This window comes from Anastrepha ludens, chromosome 5 (genome assembly GCF_028408465.1).
Source record: "Anastrepha ludens isolate Willacy chromosome 5, idAnaLude1.1, whole genome shotgun sequence".
Lineage (NCBI taxonomy): Eukaryota > Metazoa > Arthropoda > Insecta > Diptera > Tephritidae > Anastrepha > Anastrepha ludens.
In genome coordinates this window covers 110,148,598-110,160,814 of record NC_071501.1, presented here as the reverse complement: position 1 = coordinate 110,160,814, position 12,217 = coordinate 110,148,598, and positions in this window count along the sequence as shown.

Here is a 12,217-nt window from a genome sequence, read left to right as displayed (position 1 = left end):
GATTTTTTCAAACTGCTAAGTCTCACTCTTCAGAAATGTATGCATACATATTTACATATTTCCATTGGTTTATAATATATTATATGTATCACTTATATTATGGCAAAATGAGCTCATGTGCGAATTGCGCGCAAAAAGCTCAAAAAGGTTTCTTCACATCGTCTAAGCAGCGGGCAAGCACCTGTCGCCGCAATGGCATCACTACTGCTGCTGCTGCTGCTGCCACAGAAAAAGGTCATTTTGTATTTATGGTATTTTGTGTTCACTGAATCTGACTGGCAGATGGCCCGTTTTTAATTGATTTTACAGCAAAGAAAAAGTGTGGAAGCAGCAACAGAAATAAATAAAGAGTTTGAGAAAGTAAAGAAAAAGTGTCAGACAATTGGCGAGCGGCATTTGAAGAGTGTGATATTTCACACATGAGCGCAAAATGTACCAGCAAATAGTGAAATAATGAGCGCAGCAAACGTTTTATGAAAATTTGCACATTTTTCATTAAGGTTACGTATACGACATGTGGCACATAGCTTACACGACAACTGCCAGTTACCGGTTTATGCATGTATGCATATGTACATATATGTTTACCTATACTCCAAGCGCCGAATTGTTAATTGCAGCTTTCATGCGCACAATTTGTGTCTTTTTTTATTTGTTTTTGTAGTACACTCACACTTCTTAAATTTATTTCAATTAATTTTCGGTTTTTTCCTCACAATTTCCCAAGTAATATAGTTAAGTTTGAAAAAAAAGCAACTGTAAACATTTGGATCTACTTCCCCATCATTCACTTTCAATTGCACTTATTTTTATATAATAGACTCCGCGCTGTTCGTCACACCACATGAGCGTGTCGTTTGCTTTAATTCAATTCACTAAGCGTTAAAATACTTCAAACGCTGCCATGGAGACAGCAGCGTGGAAGTGCTCGTTGTGAGTCCCTGTGAGAGATAATGGTATTTTCTGCACTCTAACAAGAAGTACGAAAATTCCATGTTTTCATATATACCAACTTGTGTGGGGGTATGTCTTGCGCGCACGGCATGAACAATGTGTGCCGGAAATTCAATTTGAAGGCGTCAAGAGGGATAATTAAGCGACGCTATTGTATGGGGCGCTGAAGGTGCAAAAAGTACATAGCGCAAGCAGGAAATCATTTTGGTGGCATTTTTTGTTTTAGATTGTAATTTAGTTTTGGGAATTTAATGTGCACAGGTATTGGTGTGGTTAAGCACAAACGTCCAAATGATCATAAGTACAGAAGAGAAAAATCCATTTTTTAGTTATATGCCAGGCGCGCAACAGGGGTTTTGTGTGAGATTCTCTCATAAACTTGAATATGTAAAACAAGTAAATATTTATAGGTTTTCTTACAATATTTTATTTTTTAGAAAGTGAGAAAAACTTAAAAATAGGCATACACCAGTGTTCTGAGTTCTAGTAAAGCGACGAGTTTCCAAGTTTTAGCAATTCTTTTTAATATATTTTTTTATGTTTCTTATATTGTTATAAAAATATAGCGCATTCTACAATAAATGTTATATAACTCAAAGCTTTAAACATTGAAAAAAATTGCCAAAAATTTAACAAATTAAAAAAAAAATTACATCAAAAATTTTAACACACGTTTTAAGTATAAATAAATTTAGTATTTACAATAAATAAAGTGCAAATTTGAAGACGCTCAAAAATTGCGTTGATTTTTGAGATTTTTTATTGCTGAGGCACGGAGCACTTTTTTCCATATAAAAACAATTGAAAGTATTTGCAAATTTCACCTTCCTTTTCTGTACTTCCCACAGATCTCTCCATTCGCAAACTAGGACTATCTTTCAAAGCAGACTGCATTAGAAGGAGAGGAGAGTTTGCGCGGACACATAGGTACCTCTGTTTTCACCGACGCATCCAAAATGGAACTTAGAGTTGGAGCGGGAGAATCGGCCAATATTTCAGTCTCCTTTAAACCGCTGAAAACTAGTAGTGCTTTTCAAGCAGAGGTCTTCGCGATCCCGCAGATATGCAAAATGCTTAGAAAACGCTGTTAAGAGGGAGACATAAATATCTTCTCCGATAGTCAAGCTGCGATCAAGGCCCTGCCGTCGACATGTTGCTGCTCTCTTCTCGTAAACTCCTGTAAGGAGGATAGCAAACGTCTCGAACACGCAGGAAACATTTCTCTTAGCTGGGTTCTAGGGCATAAGAACATAGAGGGAAATGAAATTACCGATGAGCTTGCCAGGAAGGCCTTTCGGGCGTTTCAGTTGTCACCATCTCTGACATCGGTGTCCCCTTGAGCATTGTTAAAGGGGAACTGCACAATTTCTTTCTTAAAAAAGTGCAAGACAGACGGAGTTCTATCTTATCGGTGCTATCTCAAAAATACTTTGTCATCAATACGACAGAAGCAGGACGCTTAAGTGCTGGGGATCCCTCGCCATTCAATTTCCAAACTAGTAGCTGTGTTCACCAGTCACTGGGTGATCGGAACTCATGCGGAGAATCTTGGACCCCCATTGCAGAAGCGTGGGAATCCGGCAGAGAAAGAAACTAGAAAGCCCATCTTAGCTAAGGAGTCAGAGGTCTCGTTACCCGCGATACCCACGTGTCCCGGGACCCATGTTAGCATTAGGCTATTATGTCTGCCGACATAGTTCAGCCTGGATTTACAGGACTTCACTACCCCTGATGTGGTTTGAGGGCTGTCTAAGGCCATAAGCGCTGCTTGGCTGTCGCTGCAGACACATATAGACCTGCCTCTCCATCGTTTTTCCACAACAAAGTTCATCGCTTCTTGAACTGCATACACATCCGCTTGAAATACAGATGCATGCATTCCAAGAGCAAAGTGCAGTTTTGTCCCGCTGGATTCCACGTAGACCCCAGAGCCGGAGCCATGCTCGGTTCTGGAGCCATCCGTAAAAATGCGAAAACAGTGTTTGCCGGGCTCATTTTCTGAGTCTCCCCACAACTGAGCCTCTGGTAGCACTACACTGTATCTCTTTTCAAGTACGACCCTTGATGGCATGGAGTCAAGGGGCATGGAGAGAATCGTTGGATCGATGTCCATACCTTCTCTGTGTTCCAATGCCGGACAAGGGCCGTACCAGTTCCCACTGTGTTTCAGTCTGCAGATGGCCTTCAAGGCCTCTCCTCGGATGAAAGCATCAAGTGGTGGTAAACCAATCAGAGCATCTAGTGCCGGGCCTGAAGTAGTCGGAAATGCTCCGGTGCAACAGATGGCCACAGTGCGTTGTAGTCTCGATAAGGTCCTCCTGACTCCCACTAGGGAGAGTCTGCTCATCCAGACCACTGATGCATAGGTGATAATGGGTCTTATCATAGCCGTGTAGATCCATAGGACCTTGCTAGGAGAGAGACCCCACGTTTTCCCAAAGACACCTTTGCACTGCCAGAAAGCTGTCATCGCTTTTGATGCCTTTGTTTCAACGTGTGATTTCCATAGGAGCTTGCTATCGAGGATTACTCCAAGATATTTGATTTCCTTGGATAGCTGGATTGTGACTCCTTTTAGCTTTGGCAGAACGAGTCCATCAAGCTTCCTCCTTCTGGTAAAGAGGACAATACCAGTCTTGGCGGGATTTGCCGACAGCCCGTTCGCACAGCACCAAGTGTCAATCCGATCCAGAGTTTTCTGCACTTTCCTGCAGATGTTCATAAGCGAAGAGCCTGTTACCAAACAAGCAACATCGTCCGCATATGCTTGTACGTATCCCGAATCGTTTAAGGTGGTGAGTAGAGGATCGATTACCATGCACCAGAGCAACGGAGACAGCACACCGCCTTGGGGGCAGCCTCTGTTAACCCCAGATGACACCAGCAGATCTTCCTCTGCTCGCACCGAAATGATTCTTTGGGCCAGCATCGAACGAATCCAATTTACTAGCACCCGGTCTACGCCGTGCCTACTAGCAGAGTTACACATACTATCAAAAGTGGCATTATCAAACGCCCCCTCTATGTCTAAAAAGATACCCATAGCGTAGTCCCTCCTGTCGACGGCCAACTCTACCCTAGCAACAAGGTTTTGCAGTGCCGACTCGCAGGATTTTCCACTCTGATAGGCATGCTGAAATAGAGACAGAGGGTGAGCCTTCAGCGACTTCTGACGTATGCGCAGTTCCACCAGTCGTTCGAGGCTTTTCAGCATGAAAGAGGCCATGCTGATGGGTCTGAAGCTTTTGGGGCTGGTGTAGTCGTCTTTTCCAACCTTTGGGATGAAAGCGACCCTCACCATCCTCCAAGAGCGTGGTATGTAAGCCAGTGCCAGGCATGCCGAGAAGATTTTCTTCAGGGCTGCTGTCACGAACTCTGCACCCTCCTTCACCATGGCAGGATATATGCCATCTGGTCCGGGCGACTTGTAGTCGCCAAAAGATTTGATGGCAAATCGAATGGCGGCCTCATTCACCACAGATCTGGCAACGAACCAGTCATGCCGAGACCACCTTGTATTACTCAATATTTTTAATTTTTCTCGAAATAGCAAAAAAATTTCTGATTGTAATTTGTAATAAATTGATGATTAATTTTGTACCACCTTGTATTGTTCATTATTCTTGAACAAGCAAAACATTTTCTGTTTATAATTTATAATAAACTGATGATTAATTTTGCGCCACCTTGTATTAGTCAATATTCTTGTACTAGAAAAAATTTTTCTGATTGTAATTTGTTATAAAATTCTGATGTGATCATTATGTAATGTGTGCCAGGCTTTCGTTTTCAGAACGCAGACTTAGTAGTTATGCTGCTTCTTTGTTTCATTCTGCCTTATTTTGCAAAAATATATTTAATTCGCTTGCTGAATATTTTTTTTTTTTTTGAAATCTAAGGTTAATTGAATTCAAAAAAAGTGAAACAGAAACAAAAAATTATCTGTGAATGAACGAAACATTTAAACAAAATCATTTACGTAAAAATCAAAACAAAATATTATTACTTGTCTTAATCAGCGTTGCTCTTCATTAATGCTGTAAGGCTCCGGCATTCAATTCCCGAATCTGTCAAGGCTGTGATCGGTAGGAGTAACTACAAAGGGGTAATGCACGATTAATTTACTTCTATTTAAAAAAAATGTGGTTGTGATTAAACTGCCACCATTTGACTTTCTCTCTGATTTCTACTATTAATTCTCATCTTGTACACTTCTGACTATTCCTTTTTTTGTTTCACAGAGTTTACTTTTAATTTCAGTTACTTTACTTTCATTTACACTTACATTTAAATAATACGATTTTTAGTATTAAGTTTGCATTGTAAATAAAGAATTGATTTCGAATATTGTAACTTCCTATTGTAAAAGGCTTAAAAGTCTTACAGATACAGCCGTATTTCTAAATTAAACAAATAAATTTACAAATAAGCTATAATGGGTTGAAATCAAAAATGAAAACAAGAAAACTTCAACTGGGCGTACATCAGTCAGTTTGCTGGCACATTTTTATGCTATGGAAAGAATACAATTTTTTTCCTAAAAATTCGAAATGTGCCTGATTTCTACAAAAGCAAACTTTGACAAAAGGAACTATTTTTTTTCTATTAGTAGTACAGGAAACCAAAATTTTAAATCCAGATCCAAAAACTTCGTGTGGGACGATGTAAAATTTATTTAGTGAATGCGCAGCTACAAGCAGCTGGGCAAAAAATTTGTATTCTGGTGCTGATATATTTACTCAATTATTTTCCATAAACAGAACTATAAAACAACAAGTGGGTATTGCATTTCAAAAACTAATGGTAGATGTGCCTATATTTGCGAATGTATTTGTGTCTTAGCAGATTAAAAATGCGTTAGCAGATCACAAACAAAAGCAATGCAAAACTGTAACAGTAGCACCATCAGCGGCATATTGGCAACAACAACAAAGCAACATGACGAAAGAATGAAAGTGCACTCGCATATTAACCGTTAAGTGGTTACAAAGTAGGGTGAGGAAGAGTTCAAACTTACTAATTACAAAACTCTCCTGTAGATGCATTTGCCTATAAAACCAATTAGGGTGGGTCGATTTAAGGGGTGTTAAAAACCTTGAAAATATCTCAAAATAGCTTGCGGATAGATCGAAATGTGATATTTTATGTAAACCCAGTAGTGCTGAGTTGATAGGGCATAACACTGAATTGTATTTTGGAACAGCCTTTTATGACTTTCAAATAGCAAAAGGACTCATTCGCAAATTTTTGCAATTTATTTGTTTCTTATTTAATTTTAATAATTTTGTCTGAAAATTTTGAAATAAGACAGCGCGAGCCCGACCTCAGTAGTAGACTCAATAAAAAGGGCAGCAAAAGCACACAACGGAAGATTAAAAAAACATGCCAATGATCTCCGTATTCTCTATTCTTGTTAATCAAATTAATTGGAAAAGAAGATTATCCCAAAGACATAATGGACTAAACAGAATCACACCTTAAGTGGTGTATGTACCGCATATAGTGGTGGTGGTGTAGGTGTTGTCCCAGACCTGCTATTTTGCTTTGCTATTTTGATACAACTCTTGTTGAACCACCGCTTTTTATTAGTCGAAACATCTTGATTTGACTATGAATCTGCCTATGCCGTCCATTTTCTTTTCTGCAATTTCTCTCAAGTTGACCATCGAGAATTCCCCCAGAGTTCTATGTCATGACCCAGACTCTCGCAGGATAGTGAAAAACTGTTTCTTTAAACTCCCATTTTATAACTTTAAAACAAATTAATAAAAACAACACAAACTTTCAGCGAATCTATGTCAAGTAATCTAAATATTTCGGACATAGTTTTAAAATTTGCAGAAAATTTATTTATTTGTAGATTTGAGAATCATTATCATTGTTGGTATGAACCGGGTCGGGCTTGAACATTGGCCTCCCTGAATAACTTCAACCAAGAATCTCAGTCTTTTGCAGATATCCCCCAATTTTTCAGTCCAAAAATCTTGGCGTCGTGTCTTAACTGTGCCAATCCAGGTTGTCCTTGAGCAACCTCTTTTAGGTACCTCAAGGCGCATATATATTTATACTTACTATATAGATAATTTTTGCAATTTCGTTTGGGTACATCCTCAGAACATGTGCAGCTCACTTAAGACACCAAAATTTGGTATAATTGAGGATTTGGAAGTCATTTAGCTCAATATGGCATTCATTGCGATAGTTGACGTAATCAAGCGGTTCAAGGATGCGACATCGTTAGAGTTTCAGCTTCGTTCGCTTAGAAAGAAACGAGGAGCATAGAGTATTGTATAGCGAAAAGAAAACCAAACTTGCCACTTGGAGCATCCCACTAACTCCTTGTTCGGATATTGCGTTCGCAGAGTTTATACATCCAAGATGTTGTAGCTGGCGCTCAATATGGCAGAATTATATTTGATTGGATCTTTTGTAGGACACAATAATTTGGTTTTTGATTCGTTTATGCGGAGGCTCAAGTTTCTCAAGTTTGTGTTCTGAAGCGAAAGCTAGAATTTGAGATGATTTTACCATTGGAGAGACATTTAGGCATCCGGGAAATCTTCTTCAGAGCAAACACGAATTAAGTAGAGGCAAGTGAATCACTTTGCTTCACTCCCGTGCTAGTGACAAGGTTTGAGTATAATTAGAAGTAAAGTGAAAAAATTGTGAAAAAACAAAAACAATGAAATAAAGCGGATACTTATGTTGAAATTTTAGAACAGAATTTTTTAAAGTCAGATAAAAACTTTTTAAGATGTTTATAACTTTTTTTATTTTTGTTTTTTTTGATACAATATACTTAAAAACAAAAACATAAATATAAAAATAAAATGTAATGTAATTATTTATAATTTTATTTCATGCAAATGATTTAAAAAAGAAATAAATAAATACAACTTTTTTTGTAAAAAACTGAACTTTTTTTGAAAACTTTTAGGAAAAACGTATTTTTTGTCATTTGTAAAAAACACACTCATCAGATTTTCTTCTTAAAAAATTATTTTTTTTTTTTTAATTTTTGGGCAAGAAGTTTTTTTTGTCATTTGTGAAAAACACCACCTTCAGATTAACTTCTTATTTATTAATTTTTTTTTTCCTTAATAGCTGAGAAATTTTGGTATAGAAGCTGAGAAATTTTGGTATAGAATTTTTTAAAGTCAAATAAAAACTTTTTAAGATTTTTGTATTTTTTTTAATGATAAAATGTACTTACTTAAAAACAAAAACAAAAATAAAATAAAAACTGGCTCGATTGCTATAGCTGCTACTTACCTTACTGCTGTAATTTAATTGTTTATAATTTTATTTCACGGAAATAAAAAAAAAATTGTATATAAAGTTTTTTGTAAAAACGGAAACAAATTTTTTAGGAAAAATGTTTTTTTTATCATTTGTGAGAAACACCCTTATAAAATTTTCTTCTAAAAACAATTTTTTTTTTAATTTTTGGGAAACACAACCATCACATTTTCTTCTTATTTCTTTTTATTTTTATTTTTTTCATTAATAGCTGAAACCAAGGCGAATCTATTAAAGGCGGTTTTGGTAAATCAGCTGAGTTGTTTTTTTTTTCTTTCGCCGTGTCCATTTGGCTGTCAGCTCAGAATGAAACATGGAGAATTCATAATTTGCTTTCTAGTTTTTCAATACTCTGCTTTGACAATCAAACGTACAGAACAGTGTTGTTGTCGTGCCACCACCTTTAATGAATGCACCTTGGAATGGGTCATCGTTGGAAATTTTATAGCGGCATTCCATTATCTTTACGAGTTATATTAAAATACGTACAGCGGCACAGTGCAAAATGCTGCCCTAGCAAAGCGGGAGTAGTAGACATAGGCAAATCCGCTCGGCTATGCTAGCAGCTGATAAATATATTTTTTTATTTTTAAGAAGGCTTGTCTTAGACACTCTATCGCAATAGATCCTCCTTAATGCGCACATAACAACCTTCCATATGCACATGAACCGCTATGAGTGGGTCTCAACACCCAATAAGACAAGCACACAAGCACAGAGCAAATGGCTGCATCAATGCGAGTAGTGATCGAAGCGAGTGAACGGTATTTTGTTATGATTTGAAGTGGAAAAAGTGCCCAAAGAGCTCCACGGCGAAGACTGCCAGAGTGCAACGCAAAGAGGGATAAAATAAAAAGATCTAGCAGCAGGTAGTTCAATAAAAAGCGAGTGAAGTGGCGATGCACTTGAACGATTCACAATTCAGCTTGAACGTACACGAAGACGGCCTGGCGGGCGTTGCGTGTAAATATGCAAATTTTCCACATTGGCTGCCGGCAGCAGGCAGCGGGCAACAGGCGAGTTATGGTGTTGCAAATTGACAGTAAAATGGTAAAATGGGTAAGAGTTGGAAAAAAGCAAACATAATAACAACAAGATTAAGAACAGAGTGCAAGATTTTGCAAGCAGCATTTCTACGAATAATGTGAATGCAAGCGGAAGAGTGCAGGTAAATCTGGGCATCTGTGCATTGAAGTGGAAGATGGAAATTGAAGCGCTGTTAAGTGCAGAAAGGGCTTTGTTGGGTATTGCTATCGAAGCTGTTGTGGTAAATAAAGGAATAACGGTAAGTAAAGATGTTTGCTTACATCGCAATGAAGATAGAGAAATTGTGCGAGTCGTAATACTGGTTAATATTAAATAGTCAATTTCGTATATTTATTTTGTGAGCTCAAGGATGGTACAAAATAAAAGATTAAAACTAAATATTTAGAGGCTATTAAAATAGTTCAATACATTTTAAATAATAAATATTTTTTTTTTTCGGGGCAGACTAGCAAATACAGCACTCAGTTAACAATAAGTCCATTGTGCTGCACTCGGGCTCCCTTTTTAAATTTCTTTAAATCTACCAGACCTTCGAAGACATCTGAGTAGAGCTTTTGGTGCCAAGGAGCCAAGGTGGGCGCTTCTTAGGGGTTTAGGGGTAGTCAAAATTTAAAAAAAAATTGGATTTTTTTTTTGAATTTTCTGAAAATATAATATCTTAAAAAAACTCTGTTAAAATTTAAAGTAAATCCGACAAATACTTTTCGAGTTATTCAACAATTAACAAAGGGCGCTCGGGCGCTCCGGAGTTCGATAGCAAAATTTTAAATGAGTTTTCCTCAACACTATGTTTTTTGAACTGGTAATCACTGCAACTTAATAACCGCTTGTTTGAATTCAATAAAATTTATACTGCTTTTGAAAAATATTAAAAAATTCGAGTCTGATCGTAAGACTATTTTTTTTTTAAATTTCGATTTTTTTAAAACAATCAATTGGCGGTTTTTTCTCGAATATCTGAAAAACATTTACTGAGGTCACCATATTGTTACTTTTGAAAAAAAAAAAGATTTGATCAGGCACAAGATTATCTATTAATAAAACTAATTTCTCTTGTGCGATTGATTTTAGATGAATCTCCAAGGACTTGTGATGATCACCGCAAGGGACTTTTGGAGAAACGGACTCCACACAAACAGCGATAACTTTTAGAATTATTAGTTTTTTTCTGAAATTTTGCTAAAGTCATAATGTCAAAGCATGATGTATTAATGCTAAGTTTTTAATTTTGTAAAATAAAGCAATTGACTAACAAAAAAAAAAAAATTACTGAAAATCATCATTTTTTCGGGCCTGTGACTACCCCTAACCCCTTAACACATCAGTGCCAAAGACCTCAAATCTGGTTCCAGCGAAGACCAGTCTCTTCTTCCTCTCCACATGCTGGGCTGGATGCATTGTCTGAAATGCCCATCTTTTCCATGTGCTTCTGGGCCCGTCATCAGTCCCACCAGCTGCCTACAATCGCTTATGCTTCATGACAAGAGAATCTGCGATAGTCAGTCGGGCATGTCGGGTAACATCAGTTTTGTCCATCTATTGCCTCTCTCAGCCTGCCAAGCTCGCTAGTGGGTTGCGGTAACCGTGGCCTTGATGGCTGCAGAAAGGAGTGGGAGAACGGGATTCGGGCTAAAGAAGTTGTATATTATAATAACCGGCTCTCAGTGAATTTGAAATTATCAGCTGATTGACTGACATCGCATGGGTCATGACAGCGATTTATTTGCGACAAAACTGAGATTGTGTTGGTGATATAAGAAAAAATCAACACCACTATTCCTCACGCCATTTCGTTGCCGTCTGAAGAACAACTTATTGGCAGAGCGTAAGAATTCGTATAAAATGAGTGGGCAGAATTCTGCTGCAGAGTTCCCTTTGATGTGACAGCCGAAGTCACTCTCACAATTTTGGTTCGGATGGCCAAATCGGGTAACCTATCATCCTTGGATCACTTCTATATTACAGGAACGAATTCGATTTACATCCGACCAAGAAATGTCAAATCATTTCTCAAATATTTATGGCGAAACTTTAAGCGGTGGTATAACCTCACTTTTTCGTTCGACTTCAAGAAAGAGCTCATAAACATTTTTTTTTTATCGTAAAAAAGCTTACCTATAATCTCTTATCTGCCGTTCGGTGTCTGCTTGAAGCAGTAGAGCTTTGCATTTGTAGACTGCTCCATTTAGGGGGTAAGATCGCCTAATCGGCATGAAAATAGGATGGTTACAAATCTTTTTTTTTTTAACTAAACTGTTTGACGATGTTTTTTTTACATTTATTTACTTTTAGTAGATTTAGTTAGGTTGAAGCGATTATTATTAGGATGGTTCCATGTGTAGAAGTCCACGCAAGTGGGGAAAGTTACTGATCGCCATTCACTTGGGAGTGGCCAGGACGATTCTTCTACATATGGTTCAAGCAGCTCACAACGGCCGGGATTAGCCCACGTATCCTCTGGGTAGCTTCCGAACACCCGTTCGGGAGTGAGCTAAAGTGAGAAGGCGAAACATTCCAGGATAGCTGGTTGTGCGTTGGGTATGGGACCCGCCACTTAAAAATCGCCCCCAATGAAAACTTTAAAAAAGCCTCGGATGAGACCTCCCTATACTGATGACGACCCCTGCAAACGAACTAAGGACTATGATTTGAGGGCATGCACCTGGAATGTCCGGTCCCTTAATGGGGAGGGTGCCTCTGCCCGGCTGGTTGATGTCCTCGTGAGAGCAAAGGCTGACATCACTGCCATCCAAGAGATGCGATGGACGGGGCAAGGAAAGAAAACCATAGGACCTTGCGACGTCTACTACAGCTGCCATGTAAAGGAGCGCAAATTCGGTGTCGGATTTGTTGTGGGAGAGAGACTTCGTCGCCAAGTACTGTCGTTCACTCCGGTGGACGAGCGTCTCGCAACAAT